Source organism: Bos indicus, chromosome 6 (assembly GCF_029378745.1).
Source record: "Bos indicus isolate NIAB-ARS_2022 breed Sahiwal x Tharparkar chromosome 6, NIAB-ARS_B.indTharparkar_mat_pri_1.0, whole genome shotgun sequence".
NCBI lineage: Eukaryota > Metazoa > Chordata > Mammalia > Artiodactyla > Bovidae > Bos > Bos indicus.
This window is the reverse complement of record NC_091765.1, coordinates 14,390,969-14,407,698: the sequence shown is the minus strand read 5'-3', so window position 1 is coordinate 14,407,698 and position 16,730 is coordinate 14,390,969. Positions and strand designations below refer to the sequence as shown.

General features: G+C 38.8%; 1 long non-coding RNA gene across 1 annotated transcript in view; it reads right to left on the bottom strand.

Annotated features, from left to right (window-relative positions):
- Positions 1 to 238: 238 nt before the first annotated feature.
- LOC139183526 (uncharacterized) overlaps positions 239 to 16,730 on the bottom strand; it is a 137,212-nt gene continuing 120,720 nt past the window's right edge. The window contains exon 3 of the long non-coding RNA XR_011567021.1: positions 239 to 1,122. This is a non-coding gene — a long non-coding RNA (uncharacterized lncRNA). The remainder of the gene's footprint in view (positions 1,123 to 16,730) is intronic.

The window sequence follows — 16,730 nt, the reverse complement described above, 5'->3', positions numbered from 1 at the left end:
CATGGCCTTTAGCTAGCCAACCAGCATGAGTAGTAAAATGGAAACAATTAGTTTGAAAAGCTATACAAAACACTGGTAAGAAAAATTATAAGAAGGAAATCAGTTACCTGTGTATAAAATTCAATGTAAATGTTAGAACCATAAAATAAGGATGTAATTGCAAACCAAGTAGAGAAAGAAGGAATTAAAAGAGCCTAACAGCAACTTATATTTTCTATCTTCAGCTTTTGTTCCTAAACCCAAAATGAATAATTTTTATTCAGAATATTTTATACTTATGTTTACCAGAAGTAATTTATCTGGGTAGAAAAGGTGACCTATATTTAAACTGCCTATTTTGCATGCACTAAAATCAGATCTTTAATTTCAAGAAATCATAGCCTCTCAGCACTGAGAATACTTCTCTACTGCTCAAACTAATTCTCATTCCTATTACTGAGGCTTTTTTGCATTTGGTTTATAAATGTTCATTTGTATTATACCAGAAATTTTGACTGAATCAAATCAAACTCATTTGCTACCAGGAAAGCAGTGATAGCACTGTGATAGATTTAAACCAGAAAATTATTTATACAATTCTCTCCAACCCTTTCTATAGTATCTTGGGTCAGAACCTCCTGTTGATCAATTCTCATACCAGCTCTGCTAGTCAGTTCCAAAGGGTTCCCTTTCAGTTCAAATCCATGAGCAATCCCTAAATTTCATCAAAAATCAACATTAGGTGATGATATGTACGAGAATGTTACTCAACACATTACACTTTTGTTTAATGATGAAGTACTTTCTGTCTTAGGTGATAGTTTGTCTAATATACTATCAATCAAAAGTATATCTTATATCATTTATGTATTCTTATATTGCTGAAATTATACCTTATTCATCTTATTCTGTCTCTTCATCTTTGCAAGCCTGAGCTTAAAGCTGTTTTTCACCTCTATGGACAAGCACATCATCTATAATGAAGACTCTGCAGGGTGTCCTCACGATATTTTTTCTGCCACATACCTCATCTTGGCTGTCCATTCTGTAATAGATCCTCCCGACATTCCTCTGTTGACAAAGCATCAACCCACTGATGAAATCAGATTATCACTCCATAGACAAGCACATCGGACCGAAACCCTGGAAAACAAACCATAAGAACACTAAGAATAAAAATAGTAAGAATAGTTCTGCATGTAGTATAACATGCAAAACACAGCATGCATTTCTACTCTTACTGAAATGGAAAATTTTCCTTCACTTGCTTAAGGCCAATTAGTAATAGTTAAGCTCCAGTCTTCTGTGACATGGAACATGTCTTTCAATAAAAGGAAAAGCAGATCATAAGCCTACTTCTCAGCTGTGACATGCTGTCTAGGCTCTGGTATGTCTCAAGTTGGAAAATATGCCTTTCCCTTCACAAAGAGAAATACCACATGCCACAGGGGCTGTGAACCCTGTGTGCTTGCTTGTCGTGGTGTTCTGAAACTGAAAACTACCGATTTTAAAGTCGTATGTTCTTAAAACATTTCTTTATTTCGTTTTATAAAGGCTTCCCTCTAATAGCAACTTATTCAATGCTGGGAGAATCTAAAACAACTGCTATTCCTTCAACTAGTCCATGATATTTTATTTCCCAATCTCAGGTAACATGTCCTTGGAGTGAACTGATACACATATCTAACTATCTTCAGATTTTAGACTGAATTCTCAAACTGTCTTCACACTGGAATCACCTGGGAGTTTCAAAACACATCGATGCCTATTATCTACCACCAGAGATTGCAAATTATTTGGCCCCAGTGTGGTCTGAGCTTGGGAATTTTTAAGTATCCTCAGATGATTCTAATGTGCAACCAGGTTTGAGAATCACTGGTCTATAGGAATATTTATTAACATCAAATTACCATGTGGGCATTAGATAAATAATTACTGCATCCTGTTGTCATCTGACAAGGTCAGAGAATGACATTCAGACTAGGTAACCTTACTAGCAGTTGTTGTGACATATTAAAATGCCAGGCACTTTACCAACATATTTAAGCCTCACAACATTCCTGCAAGGTAGGTATTACCATTCTTACTTCTTCAACAGGTGAACTGAAGGTCAGAAAGGTTAGACTGTTTACCCAAAGTCACCTAATAAATGATGAAGCTGTATTTGAATCAAGTCTGTTTGATGCTAAAAGACCTGTTCTTTCCACTATGCCAAACAATTTCACTGGAGGTTATATCACCTCCAAAGAAGTAAAAATTAGTTCTTGAAGATCAAAAAATTCTTAGATATTATAATATCTGTGATCCTCCAAAGTTCAATTCTGCTGACACAATTTTATTCCTTAATTTCTCTCACTGGAGAAAATTTTAATTTCTTTTTTTTTTTTAATTTAGGAAGACAATAATGAAAAAAAATGTTTGAGAAACACCCTATCATGTTCTGTCTCCATCCATTTTGGTTAATAATGAGTTAATATATATGTGGTGTGTGTTTTATATATATATATATATATATATATAATCTGCCATACAAAATACCTGTAGAGAAAACAGCTCTCTCATCAATTTCACAGTTCCCAAGTTGGCTTTGGCTTTCCTGGTGGCTCAGTTGGTGAAGAGTCTGCCCACAATGTGGGAGACCTGGGTTCAATCCCTAGGTTGGGAAGATCCCCTGGAGAAGGAAATGGCAACCCAGTCCAGTATTCTTGCCTGGAGAATTCCATGAACAGAGGAGCCTGGCAGGCTACAGTCCATGGGGTCACAAAGAGTCGGACATGACTAGTGATTAACACACAAGTTGTACTCAGAGTTGAAAAAAGCCACAGTATGAATAAAGCTATCTATGTCATAGGTCCAATAACACTAATGATGGGAGAGGAAGTAGTGTGTCCAAAAAGTATTATCTAAAAGTCTTTATAAACATCTGTTATACTGCTACTCCATCATCCAAGCAGAGGTTGTTGGTTTGCAAACTTAGGAATTTCCCAAGTGAAATCCAAAATTAGCCCCTGTACATGTATAAAGCAAGGAAAGATCAAGAAAAAGACAGACCTCTTAAGATTGGTAGGTGGCAGGTTTTAATAAGCAAGGGAACTTACAAGTTCCCTTGTATTGGCAAGATGAGTGGATCTCCATACCTGTCCCTGGGATCTTAAAAGTTTACGTAGAGGCCTTAACTGAGTTTAGTCATCTATACTGTCCAGATAATCTCAACAACACTATCTAAAGGCTGTGTCCTTGAGTTTCTAGTGCAGGAAACTCAAGTGGAATGCACAGTCCAAGGACAGGGCAATGGGTGAGGAATCATCAATTGCCCAGGTCCAACTCCAGGGTTAGCCAATGTTACATCCTCTCAATGATCTTCTCCAACATAGGCACCCACTAGAGTAAGCTTTCTCTGATTTGACTTGTTACATGGCAAAATATCTCAGTTTTAAACACCTCGAGACAAGAATCAAGTCATTCAATTTTCTTTTATAGCACTGGGCCTTGGATAAACTAATCAATCAGCAAGTGTGTGTAAAATTCAAAAGAAGGAATTTCCATTGCCCGTACAGAGGTTACTAATCATACATTCAAATACACACAGTAATTAAACAATTCTAAGTAAATTTTAATTAATATTTATTGATACAGAAGATGTTTTTTCCCACTTTTTTTAGAATCACTATTTTTTAAATCATTTTTTTATTCTGTAAAAGACATAAGTACAACACAAAATAAGCATCAAATTTTAACCTGATACCTTTTCTAGATGTTAATTTGATTTATCAGGATGTCACCATTGCCCTATGAAGGAAAACAGAATGAGATATTTGGGGCTATTGGCAAGTGTTCAAATACCTGAGCTCAAACTTTGGCTAAAGGCAATGAGAAACCCTACCTACCCTACGGCAGCCTGAGAAAACACCTTCAGGAAGGTGTGTCCAACTTAAGCCGAAAAGTCAGTGTGTTTGCGCCTGCCTGAACGAAACAGAGATAGAATTAAAGTGATAATCAGAAATATGGTGTCACAAAGTTTATTTGCCCAAGGCAAGACTAGAGTAGCTTTGAACAGTTTCCTTAAAGGAGTTGCTACTTTAAACATTTGATAACCCAACAATCAAGGAGGATTCCTCTGTGAGCAAAATTCTAGAAAAATTCTCTGAGGTTTCCAACTACAGAGGTAAAGAATATTCAAGAATGTGCCTGGAGGGGTGAGGGAGGCAATGACACCAAGAAAGGAGTCACTGTAAGCTATAAATGAGAGTGGCTTTCCCCATCCACAGCCCCTGTGCTCTACGGAGGCAGAGAAAAGACCTAGAGGAGCAGAAAGCAAGGGCAGCTGCCACTTTTGGGGTGGTTGCCACTGGAGCTGAGATAATGTCCACTGGGAAAGAAGCCTCACTGCATGAAGGGCTCTAGCTCTTTCTGCTTTCTCTAACCCATTATGCACCTAGAGCTCCTGCCCAGCATCTTTGATTCTTCTTCTCATGTTGAGAAAATTAGGTCCACCAGAAAAAAAAGAAAAATCTAGTTAAATTTGCATTGAAAAATTCAGGCCGGTTATTGAGACTTGGAGGGTAAAGTCACATTCAGATTCCTGTGCTAGAGAATCTGCTCCATTGTGAGGCAGTGCTGCTCCTACTACTAATATTGTTCAGTCACTAAGTCATGTTCAGCTCTTTGCAACCCCATGGACTGCAGCACGCCGGACTTCCCTGTCCTTCACTATCTCCTGGAGCTTGCTCAAATTCATGTTCATTGAGTCAGTGATGCCATCCAGCCATCTCATCCTCCGTTGCCCCCTTCTCCTCCTGCCCTCAATCTTCCCCAGCATCAGAGTCTTTTCAGTGAGTCGGCTGTTCACATCAGGTGGCCAAAGTACTGGAGCTTCAGCATCAGTCCTTCCAATGAATATTCAGGATTGATTTCCTTTAGGATGGACTGGTTTAATCTCCTTGCAGTCCAAGGGACTCTCCAGAGTCTCTTCTAGCACCACAGTTTGAAACCATCAATTCTTCAGTGCTCAGCCTTCTTTTTGGTCCTACTCTCACATCCATACATGACTATCGGAAAAACCATAGCTTTGACTAGATGGACCTTTGTTGGCAAAGTGATGCTCTGCTTTTTAACACACTGTCTAGGTTTGTAATAGTTTTCCTTCCAAGCAACAAATGTCTTTTAATTTCATGGCTGCAGTCTCCATACATAGTGATGTTGGAGCCAAAGAAAATAAAATCTGCCACTGTTTCCACTTTTTCCCCTTCTATTTGCCATGAAGTGATGCTACTGGTAACACCAACAAATGATGGTAGATAACATTTATTGAATATCTGCTATACATCAGTCACCATATTAGGTGTTTTATATTCATTTTTTCACTTAAAACTTTCAAAAACTTTTTGAATTTTTTCCTTATATATAAAGAGAGAACACTAGAGAGTTTAAGCATATGTTAGGTCACAATTTGCTTTGAGTTTTCTTGTGTAATAAGCTAATACTTGAAAGCTTAATCCTCTCATATCAACCCCACTTTTTTATGTTTATGGATGTAATGGAGAATCTTTGCTTCCTCTGTCAGGGACAGAAACCTAACTCAAACCAAGCAAAGCAAAAAGGACATTTCATGAGCTCGTACAACCAAACTACAGCAGGGGTCAGGCACCAGAGCTCCAGCTCACGCCTCTGCTCTCCTTTGGATGTTACTCTTTCTTCTCCATAGTACACAGGTATTCTCCAGTCAACTGAAAAAAATGGCCATTGACAATTCCAAGTTACCTCCTTCCAGGTTCATCCCTCCAGAGAGAAAAGGCTTGCCCTCCAATTTCAGGGTGAAGAACCAGGCCTCCCCTGCCCAGTTTGGGACATATAGCCCATGTGACTACCCTGAGATCAATTGTCGCAGCTTAAATGTCCAAGATTGAATTATGTGAGTACCTCTATGGCCAAAAAGTCAGAGCCCTGTGTCTGGCAACCCCAGCAGAATCACCTGATTAGGATAAAGGAGTTTTTTAAGAAGGGGTGAGAGGTATGGTTACCAGAACCAGGAATACAGGACAGAAAAAAACAGCAGATGTCAACTACACCAGTTAGTATACAAATAACCTGTATATCATATTAAATGCACATTCTGACTCAGGAGGTCTGAGACAAGGCCCAAGGTGCTACATACCCAATAAGTGCCTAGAAGATGCCACAAACCACACTTTAAGTAGCAAGGCACTAACCTTCTTGCCATGCATCTCCCACAACTGTCAAAACATGGTAGATGCTCTGAAGCTTAGGGCTCAACCCCAAGGACAATTGCAATCTCACATGCTTGTCTGAGCACGGTGCCTTCTCAGGACCAGCCGGGTGTCCCCGTCACAACACTGAAATAGCAGAGGTGTTGCCCGTCAGGATCGAGACATATTGGCAGAACTCTGTGATAAAAACACTTTACAATTTCATGGCACCTTTCATTCCAAAGTGTTTCAAAGCTATATACATTCAGCACCACCGAAAGATGATAGAGGCAGCAGACTCCGTGGGGTGAAGGAGGTGTCAGGGGATGGAGTGGGGGTGGAGGCATAATGTGAGCTAGGGTCAGTGAGACATTTCTCTGTTAAAGGGAACACAACACCAAAAATTAAAGATAAGAAAGAGAAAACTAAAATCCTTAAGGTTCACATTCAAAGAATGTTAGCACATAGGTTAATGTTCAGAATCATTTTCATAGAACCATCATCTCCCAGTGGGTACAGGCACTCTGAGAACACAAAGAAAAAGAAAAGGAAATCAGAAATGAGCTAAACAACCAAGAAGATTAAAAGACATCAGGAAATCTATAAGGTCTAAATCCATTAACTTCAGTTTGAATAGGCTATGCTGATCTTAATTAAACAATTAAGTCTTAAAATTTTAGAGGGAAGTTTTCCACTGCATATTCTCTGGTGTGGGAAATAGCCTCTTGTTTGTAGAGCATTGAGTAAAAAAAAAAAAAAATGACTTTTCTAAGTACTGCAAAATGTGAATATTTAACTTAACCTTAATATACCAGATGAAAATATGGGTAGTTCATATATGTTCTGGGGTTGGGGGGGAGTCACTCTATGATGGAGCTTGAATATGGAAAGTTTTAATGACTTCTAGAGTATATGCCTTTTAAATAAATCCATTTTTTAGTGCTGTTACATCCCATTTACTACCAAGGACTCCTGGGGGGCTTCCAGTGACTTGGAAGGGGTTCTTTTTTCATTTCTTCTGGCTCCTCTGACAATGTCCAGCAAATAACTGAAGACACATAAGCTCCAACAAGACAGTTTCAAGGAGGGTGTGCTCTGGCAGGATGTGGCCACCTGCCAGGGAAGCACATACCCAGTTATAAGGGCGAGGAGAGAAATCCTTTTACTGTTTCATATGTCCTGGAGTTTTCAAAGAACTTGTTGCATTAATCTTCCTTGTGAAATCTTTTAGTAAAGGTACTTATTTATGAACATTCACAAAAACCTCAAGATAACGAGGGGGGAAAAAAGCAGGAATTCTTGGACCAGAAATTCACCTTTTCTGGCTCTTTTTTAATTCACTATCCTCCCATCTTTCTCCTCCCACTTTCACTTGAGACGGATGATGAAAACTTCCCCAGCTAGCAGATAATAGTGGTTATCCCATCAGGAGGCTTATTACCTGGAATCACAGCCTTATTGTTTTGTCAGAGAGCAAACCATGCTACTCATAAAGGCAGCAAAAGTGTTTCCCATCAGGAAATACAGTAAAATGACCCAGTACTCTTGTACCCTCACACTGTAGTTTTGAGCCCCTGGCAAAGTTCTGCCCCAACGCCTATTTTTAAAAATGATGGGAAGTAACTTATGCATCTGGTTATCTCTCAGGATTCTGTCAGTTCCACAGCTAGAAACGGTGCTGCCACGCTCACTCCAAAAAAAGTGGTGGTGAAGTGTAGGCTTCAGATAAGGATTTACACCGAGAGGCCAGCTCCAGAAACTACGCAAAAGATTACAGCCAGGAGACGGGCAAAGAGAAAGGTACAGTCACAAAAGTAGAGTCATTGCAATCTTACAGATAAATGAATATATTCCATTTCGGTTTGCTGTACATGTGACAATAGCAGAGAAACGAAGCTGAATATATACCTGGTGCATTATAACCATCTGACATGCCACCTTGGAATGCACAATATAAAAAGAGAGAAATGGTGCCCATTAAATGGCACATCTGAAGCGATGGAGTCTTTGGAATTATATCCTTATTTGACTCATCATCTGATTTACTGATAGCCTATTTGCTTCTCAAAAGCTTTAAGTTGGCTCAACATTTAACTAATGTCAATCACATAAATACGAATTGAGAGCTGACTGCATCCAGGCACTGTACTAAGAATTGAGAATTCTTAGTAATTAAGACAAGCATGTTTCTGCCTCTCAGAACTTACCATCTAACATTATAGTCTAGTTTAGCATGAAGAACGTAATTGTTGAAATATGGACTATTGAAACTAGAACAGAACTGTTGAGTCCTCTATGGCACTTGCATCATCAACCACCTTGTGAACACACTATTGAGTGAAACTGTCTATCTTTAAAACAAAAATTACCATAATCATCTTAAAATTCTAACGTTTTACTTCAACATGGATAATAAAATATTTTCAGAGGTCAAACAGTTTAGAGTAACTGAATTTAACTCCAAAAACATCCATTGATTGTCTCTGAAATATAAAGTATATTATGTAGTCCTCCAAGGAGCACAAAACTGATGAAGACTTGGCATCTACTCAGGCTGGCTACCACTCCATTCAGAGGTTATTTACATAAAGAACAAAAATAGAAAGTAAAATGAGGCAGACACTGTAACAGCGGTTTAAACAAGGCAGAGAAGGCAATGGCACCCCACTCCAGTACTCTTGCATGGAAAATCCCGTGGACGGAGGAGTCTGGTAGGCTGCAGTCCATGGGGTTGCGAAGAGACGGACACGACTGAGCGACGTCACTTTCACTTTTCACTTTCATGCATTAGAGAAGGAAATGGCAACCCACTCCAGTCTTCTTGCCTGGAGAATCTCAGGGATGGGGAGCCTGGTGGGCTTCTGTCTATGGGGTCGCAGAGTCAGACATGACTGAAGCAACTTAGCAGCAGCAGCAGCAGCAGATATATATGGAATCAAAAGGTTAACTTTTATGACAACTGGAGCTCTCTACAGAAGTTGGAGTTGCAAGAAGGCCAAAAGGATGAATGGATCTCATCAGGCAGATTGGGTGAAGGCAGAGGAGCACAATGGTTAAGCATTGGCAATATGAAGTAATGGTTAGAACTCTGGCACTCTCTCTTATGAGTTCTAAGACTTGCTCCAGTTTCTCACTTCTGAACTGGGATAATATGATAAGATGATTCATGTAAATACTTTACTCAGTGCCTGCTACATAATACTAATAAATATTCAGTTCAGTTCAGTTCAGTCACTCAGTCGTGTCCGACTCTTTGTGACCCCATGAACTGCAGCACGGCAGGCTTCCCTGTCCATCACCAACTCCCGGACTTCACCCAAAGGTGATGCCATCCAGCCATCTCATCCTCTGTCATCCCCTTGTCCTCCTGCCCCCAATCCCTCCCAGCATCAGGGTCTTTTACAATGAGTCAACTCTTCACATGAGGTGGCCAAAGTATTGGAGTTTCAGCCTCAGCATCAGTCCTTCCAATGAACATCCAGGACTGATCTCCTTTAAAATGGACTGGTTGGATCTCCTTACAGTCCAAGGGACTCTCAAGAGTCTTCTCTAGCACCACAGTTCAAAAGCATCAATTCTTTGGCACTCAGCTTTCTTCACAATCCAACTCTCACATCCATACATGACCACTGGAAAAACCATAGCCTTCACTAGATGGACCTTTGTTGGCAAAGTAATATCTCTGCTTTTTAATGTGCTATCTAGGTTGGTCATAACTTTCCTTTCAAGAGGTAAGCATCTTTTAATTTCATGGCTGCAATCACCATCTGCAATGATTTTGGAGCCCCAAAAAATAAAGTCTGACACTGTTTCCACTGTTTCCCCATCTATTTCCCATGAAGCAATGGAACCAGATGCCATGATCTTCGTTTTCTGAATGTTGAGCTTTACGCCAACTTTTTCACTCTCCTCTTTCACTTTCATCAAGAGGCTTTTTAGTTCCTCTTCACTTTCTGCCATAAGGGTGATATCATCTGCATATCTGAGGTTATTGATATTTCTCCTGGCAATCTTGATTCCAGCTTGTGCTTCTTCCAGCCCAGCGTTTCTCATGATGTACTCTGCATAGAAGTTAAATAAGCAGGGTGACAATATACAGCCTTGACGGACTCCTTTTCCTATTTGGAACCAGTCTGTTGTTCCATGTCCAGTTCTAACTGTTGCTTCCTGACCTGCATATAAATATTAGTTTCAATTATTATAGCCACTATGAACAAAGCTAGTGGAGGTGATGGAATTCCAGTGGAGCTATTTCAAATCCTGAAAGATGATGCTGTGAAAGTGCTGCACTCAATATGCCAGCAAATTTGGAAAACTCAGCAGTGGCCACAGGACTGGAAAAGGGCAGTTTTCATTCCAATACCAAGGAAAGGAAATGACAAAGAATTCTCAAACTACCACACAATTGCACTCATCTCACATGCTAGTAAAGTAATGCTCAGAATTCTCCAAGCCAGGCTTCAGCAATATGTGAACCGTGAACTTCCAGATGTTCAAGCTGGTTTTAGAAAAGGCAGAGGAACCAGAGATCAAATTGCCAACATTCGTGGGATCATGGAAAAAGCAAGAGAGTTCCAGAAAAACATCTCTTTCTGCTTTATTGACTATGCCAAAGCCTTTGACTGTGTGGATCACAATAAACTGTGGAAAATTCTGAAAGAGATAGGAATACCAGACCACCTGACCTGCCTCTTGAGAAACCTATATGCAGGTCAGGAAACAACAGTTAGAACTGGACATGGAACAACAGACTGGTTCCAAATAGGAAAAGGAGTACGTCAAGGCTGTATATTGTCAACCTGCTTATTTAACTTCTATGCAGAGTACATCATGAAAAACGCTGGACTGGAAGAAGCACAAGCTGGAATCAAGATTGCTGGGAGAAATATCAATAACCTCAGATATGCAGATGACACCACCCTTATGGCAGAAAGTGAAGAGGAACTAAAAAGCCTCTTGATGAAAGTGAAAGTGGAGAGTGAAAAATTTGGCTTAAAGCTCAACATTCAGAAAACTAAGATCATGGAATCTGTTCCCACCACTTCATGGGAAATAGATGGGGAAACAGTGGAAACAGTGTCAGACTTTATTTTTGGGGGCTCAAAAATCACTGCAGATGGTGACTGCAGCCATGAAATTAAAAGATGCTTACTCCTTGGAAGAAAAGTTATGACCAACCTAGATATCATATTAGGCTGAGTGCCGAAGAATTGATGCTTTTGCACTGTGGTGTTGGAGAAGACTCTTGAGAGTCCCTTGGACTGCAAGGAGATCCAACCAGTCCATTCTGAAGGAGATCAGCCCTGGGATTTCTTTGGAAGGAATGATGCTGAAGCTGAAACTCCAGTACTTTGGCCACCTCATGCGAAGAGTTGACTCATTGGAAAAGACTCTGATGCTGGGAGGGATTGGGGGCAGGAGGCGAAGGGGACGACAGAGGATGAGATGGCTGGATGGCATCACCGACTCGATGGACATGAATCTGAGTGAACTCTGGGAGTTGGTGATGGACAGAGAGGCCTGGCGTGCTGCGGTTCATGGGGTCGCAAATCATCAGACATGGCTAAGTGACTGAACTGAACTGAAGAGTAGAGGAAGAGAAGCCAGGAAGTATAGATCATACTTTAAAGAAGAGCTGAAGAGGAGTGTAAAAAGCTTATTGAAAAAGAGAGGTTAAGGGATAAATTGTTGAGGGCCTCCAAATGCAAGAAAATTAATATGGCCTCTATTAAACAAGAAATAAGAAACCACTCAAGAGTTTTGGTGTAAGGGAGTAAGTGACATAATCAAATTATAATTAAACTTTGCTTCACACTTACCAATTTTAGACAATATTTCTAAAGCGTTTTTAAGATGAGTAGTGGTACAACAATCATGACTTTGACTACTACTAATAACATCTACTGTTCACCAAGCACTTACTATAAAAAAGCATTGTGATAGGTACTCTGCATATTTTTTTCATTTAATCCTTATCAAAATTTAAAACAATGAATCATGTGTAATCAGACGTATATAACAGATGAGAAACTAAGGCTTACAAAAGTTAAGGAAATCCCAAGGTCACACACTTGAAAAATGAGTGCTATAGATGAGGCATTGTTCAGCAAACTTAATGGTATGGTTGTGGTTTGTTCTATCCTGATGTTTATCATGCTCCATTGCGTTTGACTGCTTAATTGTCTGCTACCCTACTAAAGTGAAAGTTTCTTAAATCAGTGATTATATTTGAGTCACCACTGTGTTCTCAGCAATCAATACCCTATCATGAATGATTATTAAATGAATGAATATTCTTTTCATTGCAATGGTGAATGGAATTGTTTCCTTAATTTCTCTTTCTGTTTTCTCATTATTAGTGTATAGGAATGCAAGGGATTTCTGTGTGTTGATTTTATATCCTGCAACTTTACTGTAGTCATTGATTATTTCTAGTAATTTTCTGGTGGACTCTTTAGGGTTTTCTATGTAGAGGATCATGTCATCTGCAAATAGTGAGAGTTTTACTTCTTCTTTTCCAATTTGGATTCCTTTTATTTCTTTTTCTGCTCTGATTGCTGTGGCCAAAACTTCCAAAACTATGTTGAATAGTAATGGTGAAAGTGGGCACCCTTGTCTTGTTCCTGACTTTAGAGGAAATGCTTTCAATTTTTCACCATTGAGGATAATGTTTGCTGTGGGTTTGTCATATATAGCTTTTATTATGTTGAGGTATGTTCCTTCTATTCCTGCTTTCTGGAGAGTTTTTATCATAAATGGATGTTGAATTTTGTCAAAGGCTTTCTCTGCATCTATTGAGATAATCATATGGTTTTTATTTTTCAATTTGTTAATGTGGTGTATTACATTGATTGATTTGCGGATATTGAAGAATCCTTGCATCCCTGGGATAAAGCCCACTTGATCATGGTGTATGATCTTTTTAATGTGTTGTTGGATTCTGATTGCTAGAATTTTGTTAAGGATTTTTGCATCTATGTTCATCAGTGATATTGGCCTGTAGTTTTCTTTTTTTGTGGGATCTTTGTCAGGTTTTGGTATTAGGGTGATGGTGGCCTCATAGAATGAGTTTGGAAGTTTACCTTCCTCTGCAATTTTCTGGAAGAGTTTGAGCAGGATAGGTGTTAGCTCTTCTCTAAATTTTTGGTAGAATTCAGCTGTGAAGCCGTCTGGACCGGGGCTTTTGTTTGCTGGAAGATTTTTGATTACAGTTTCAATTTCCATGCTTGTGATGGGTCTGTTAAGATTTTCTATTTCTTCCTGGTCCAGTTTTGGAAAGTTGTACTTTTCTAAGAATTTGTCCATTTCTTCCATGTTGTCCATTTTATTGGCATATAATTGTTGATAGTAGTCTCTTATGATCCTTTGTATTTCTGTGTTGTCTGTTGTGATCTCTCCATTTTCGTTTCTAATTTTGTTGATTTGATTTTTCTCTCTTTGTTTCTTGATGAGTCTGGCTAATGGTTTGTCAATTTTATTTATCCTTTCAAAGAACCAGCTTTTGGTTTTGTTGATTTTTGCTATGGTCTCTTTTGTTTCTTTTGCATTTATTTCTGCTCTAATTTTTAAGATTTCTTTCCTTCTACTAACCCTGGGGTTCTTCATTTCTTCCTTTTCTAGTTGCTTTAGGTGTAGAGTTAGGTTATTTATTTGACTTTTTTCTTGTTTCTTGAGGTGTGCCTGTATTGCTATGAACTTTCCCCTTAAGACTGCTTTTACCGTGTCCCACAGGTTTTGGGTTGTTGTGTTTTCATTTTCATTCGTTTCTATGCAAATTTTGATTTCTTTTTTGATTTCTTCTGTGATTTGTTGGTTATTCAGCAGCGTGTTGTTCAGCCTCCATATGTTGGAATTTTTAATAGTTTTTCTCCTGTAATTGAGATCTAATCTTACTGCATTGTGGTCAGAAAAAATGCTTGGAATGATTTCTATTTTTTTGAATTTACCAAGGCTAGCTTTATGGCCCAGGATGTGATCTATCCTGGAGAAGGTTCCATGTGCGCTTGAGAAAAAGGTGAAATTCATTGTTTTGGGGTGAAATGACCTATAGGTATCAATTAGGTCTAACTGGTCTATTGTATCGTTTAAAGTTTGTGTTTCCTTGTTAATTTTCTGTTTAGTTGATCTATCCATAGGTGTAAGTGGGGTATTAAAGTCTCCCACTATTATTGTGTTATTGTTAATTTCTCCTTTCATACTTGTTAGCATTTGTCTTACGTACTGTGGTGCTCCCGTGTTGGGTGCATATATATTTATAATTGTTATATCTTCTTCTTGGATTGATCCTTTGATCATTATGTAGTGACCTTCTTTGTCTCTTTTCACAGCCTTTGTTTTAAAGTCTATTTTATCTGATATGAGTATTGCTACTCCTGCTTTCTTTTGGTCCCTATTTGCATGGAAAATCTTTTTCCAGCCCTTCACTTTCAGTCTGTATGTGTCCCCTGTTTTGAGGTGGGTCTCTTGTAGACAACATATGTAGGGGTCTTGTTTTTGTATCCATTCAGCCAGTCTTTGTCTTTTGGTTGGGGCATTCAACCCATTTACATTTAAGGTAATTACTGATAAGTATGTTCCTGTTGCCATTTACTTTATTGTTTTGGGTTTGAGTTTATACACCGTTTTTGTGTTTCTTGTCTAGAGAATATCCTTTAGTATTTGTTGGAGAGCTGGTTTGGTGGTGCAGAATTCTCTCAGCTTTTGCTTGTCTGAAAAGCTTTTGATTTCTCCTTCATACTTGAATGAGATCCTTGCTGGGTACAATAATCTGGGCTGTAGGTTATTTTCTTTCATCATTTTAAGTATGTCTTGCCATTCCCTCCTGGCTTGAAGAGTTTCTATTGAAAGATCAGCTGTTATCCTTATGGGAATTCCCTTGTGTGTTATTTGTTGTTTTTCCCTTGCTGCTTTTAATATTTGTTCTTTGTGTTTGATCTTTGTTAATTTGATTAATATGTGTCTTGGGGTGTTTCTCCTTGGGTTTATCCTGTTTGGGACTCTCTGGGTTTCTTGGACTTGGGTGATTATTTCCTTCCCCATTTTAGGGAAGTTTTCCACTATTATCTCCTCAAGTATTTTCTCATATACCATGTTCATGGATTGGAAGAATCAATATAGTGAAAATGAGTATACTACCCAAAGCAATTTATAGATTCAACGCAATCCCTATCAAGCTACCAACAGTATTCTTCACAGAGCTAGAACAAATAATTTCACAATTTGTATGGAAATACAAAAAACCTCGAATAGCCAAAGCGATCTTGAGAAAGAAGAATGGAACTGGAGGAATCAACCTACCTGACTTCAGGCTCTACTACAAAGCCACAGTTATCAAGACAGTATGGTACTGGCACAAAGACAGAAATATTGATCAATGGAATAAAATAGAAAGCCCAGAGATAAATCCACGCACATATGGACACCTTATCTTCGACAAAGGAGGCAAGAATATACAATGGATTAAAGACAATCTCTTTAACAAGTGGTGCTGGGAAATCTGGTCAACCACTTGTAAAAGAATGAAACTGGACCACTTTCTAACACCATACACAAAAATAAACTCAAAATGGATTAAAGATCTAAACGTAAGACCAGAAACTATAAAACTCCTAGAGGAGAACATAGGCAAAACACTCTCCGACATACATCACAGCAGGATCCTCTATGACCCACCTCCCAGAATATTGGAAATAAAAGCAAAAATAAACAAATGGGACCTAATTAACCTTAAAAGCTTCTGCACATCAAAGGAAACTATTAGCAAGGTGAAAAGACAGCCTTCAGAATGGGAGAAAATAATAGCAAATGAAGCAACCGACAAACAACTAATCTCAAAAATATACAAGCAACTCCTACAGCTCAACTCCAGAAAACTAAACGACCCAATCAAAAAATGGGCCAAAGAACTAAATAGACATTTCTCCAAAAAAGACATACAGATGGCTAACAAACACATGAAAAGATGCTCAACATCACTCATTATCAGAGAAATGCAAATCAAAACCACTATGAGGTACCATTTCACACCAGTCAGAATGGCTGCAATCCAAAAGTCTACAAATAATAAATGCTGGAGAGGATGTGGAGAAAAGGGAACCCTCTTACACTGTTGGTGGGAATGCAAACTAGTACAGCCACTATGGAGAACAGTGTGGAGATTCCTTAAAAAACTGGAAATAGAACTGCCTTATGATCCAGCAACCCCACTGCTGGGCATACACACTGAGAAAACCAGAAGGGAAAGAGACACGTGTACCCCAATGTTCATCGCAGCACTGTTTATAATAGCCAAGACATGGAAGCAACCTAGATGTCCATCAGCAGATGAATGGATAAGAAAGCTGTGGTACATATACACAATGGAGTATTACTCAGCCATTAAAAAGAATACATTTGAATCAGTTCTAATGAGGTGGATGAAACTGGAGCCTATTATACAGAGTGAAGTAAGCCAGAAGGAAAAACATAAATACAGTATACTAACGCATATATATGGAATTTAGAAAGATGGTAACAATAACCCGGTGTACGAGACAGCAAAAGAGA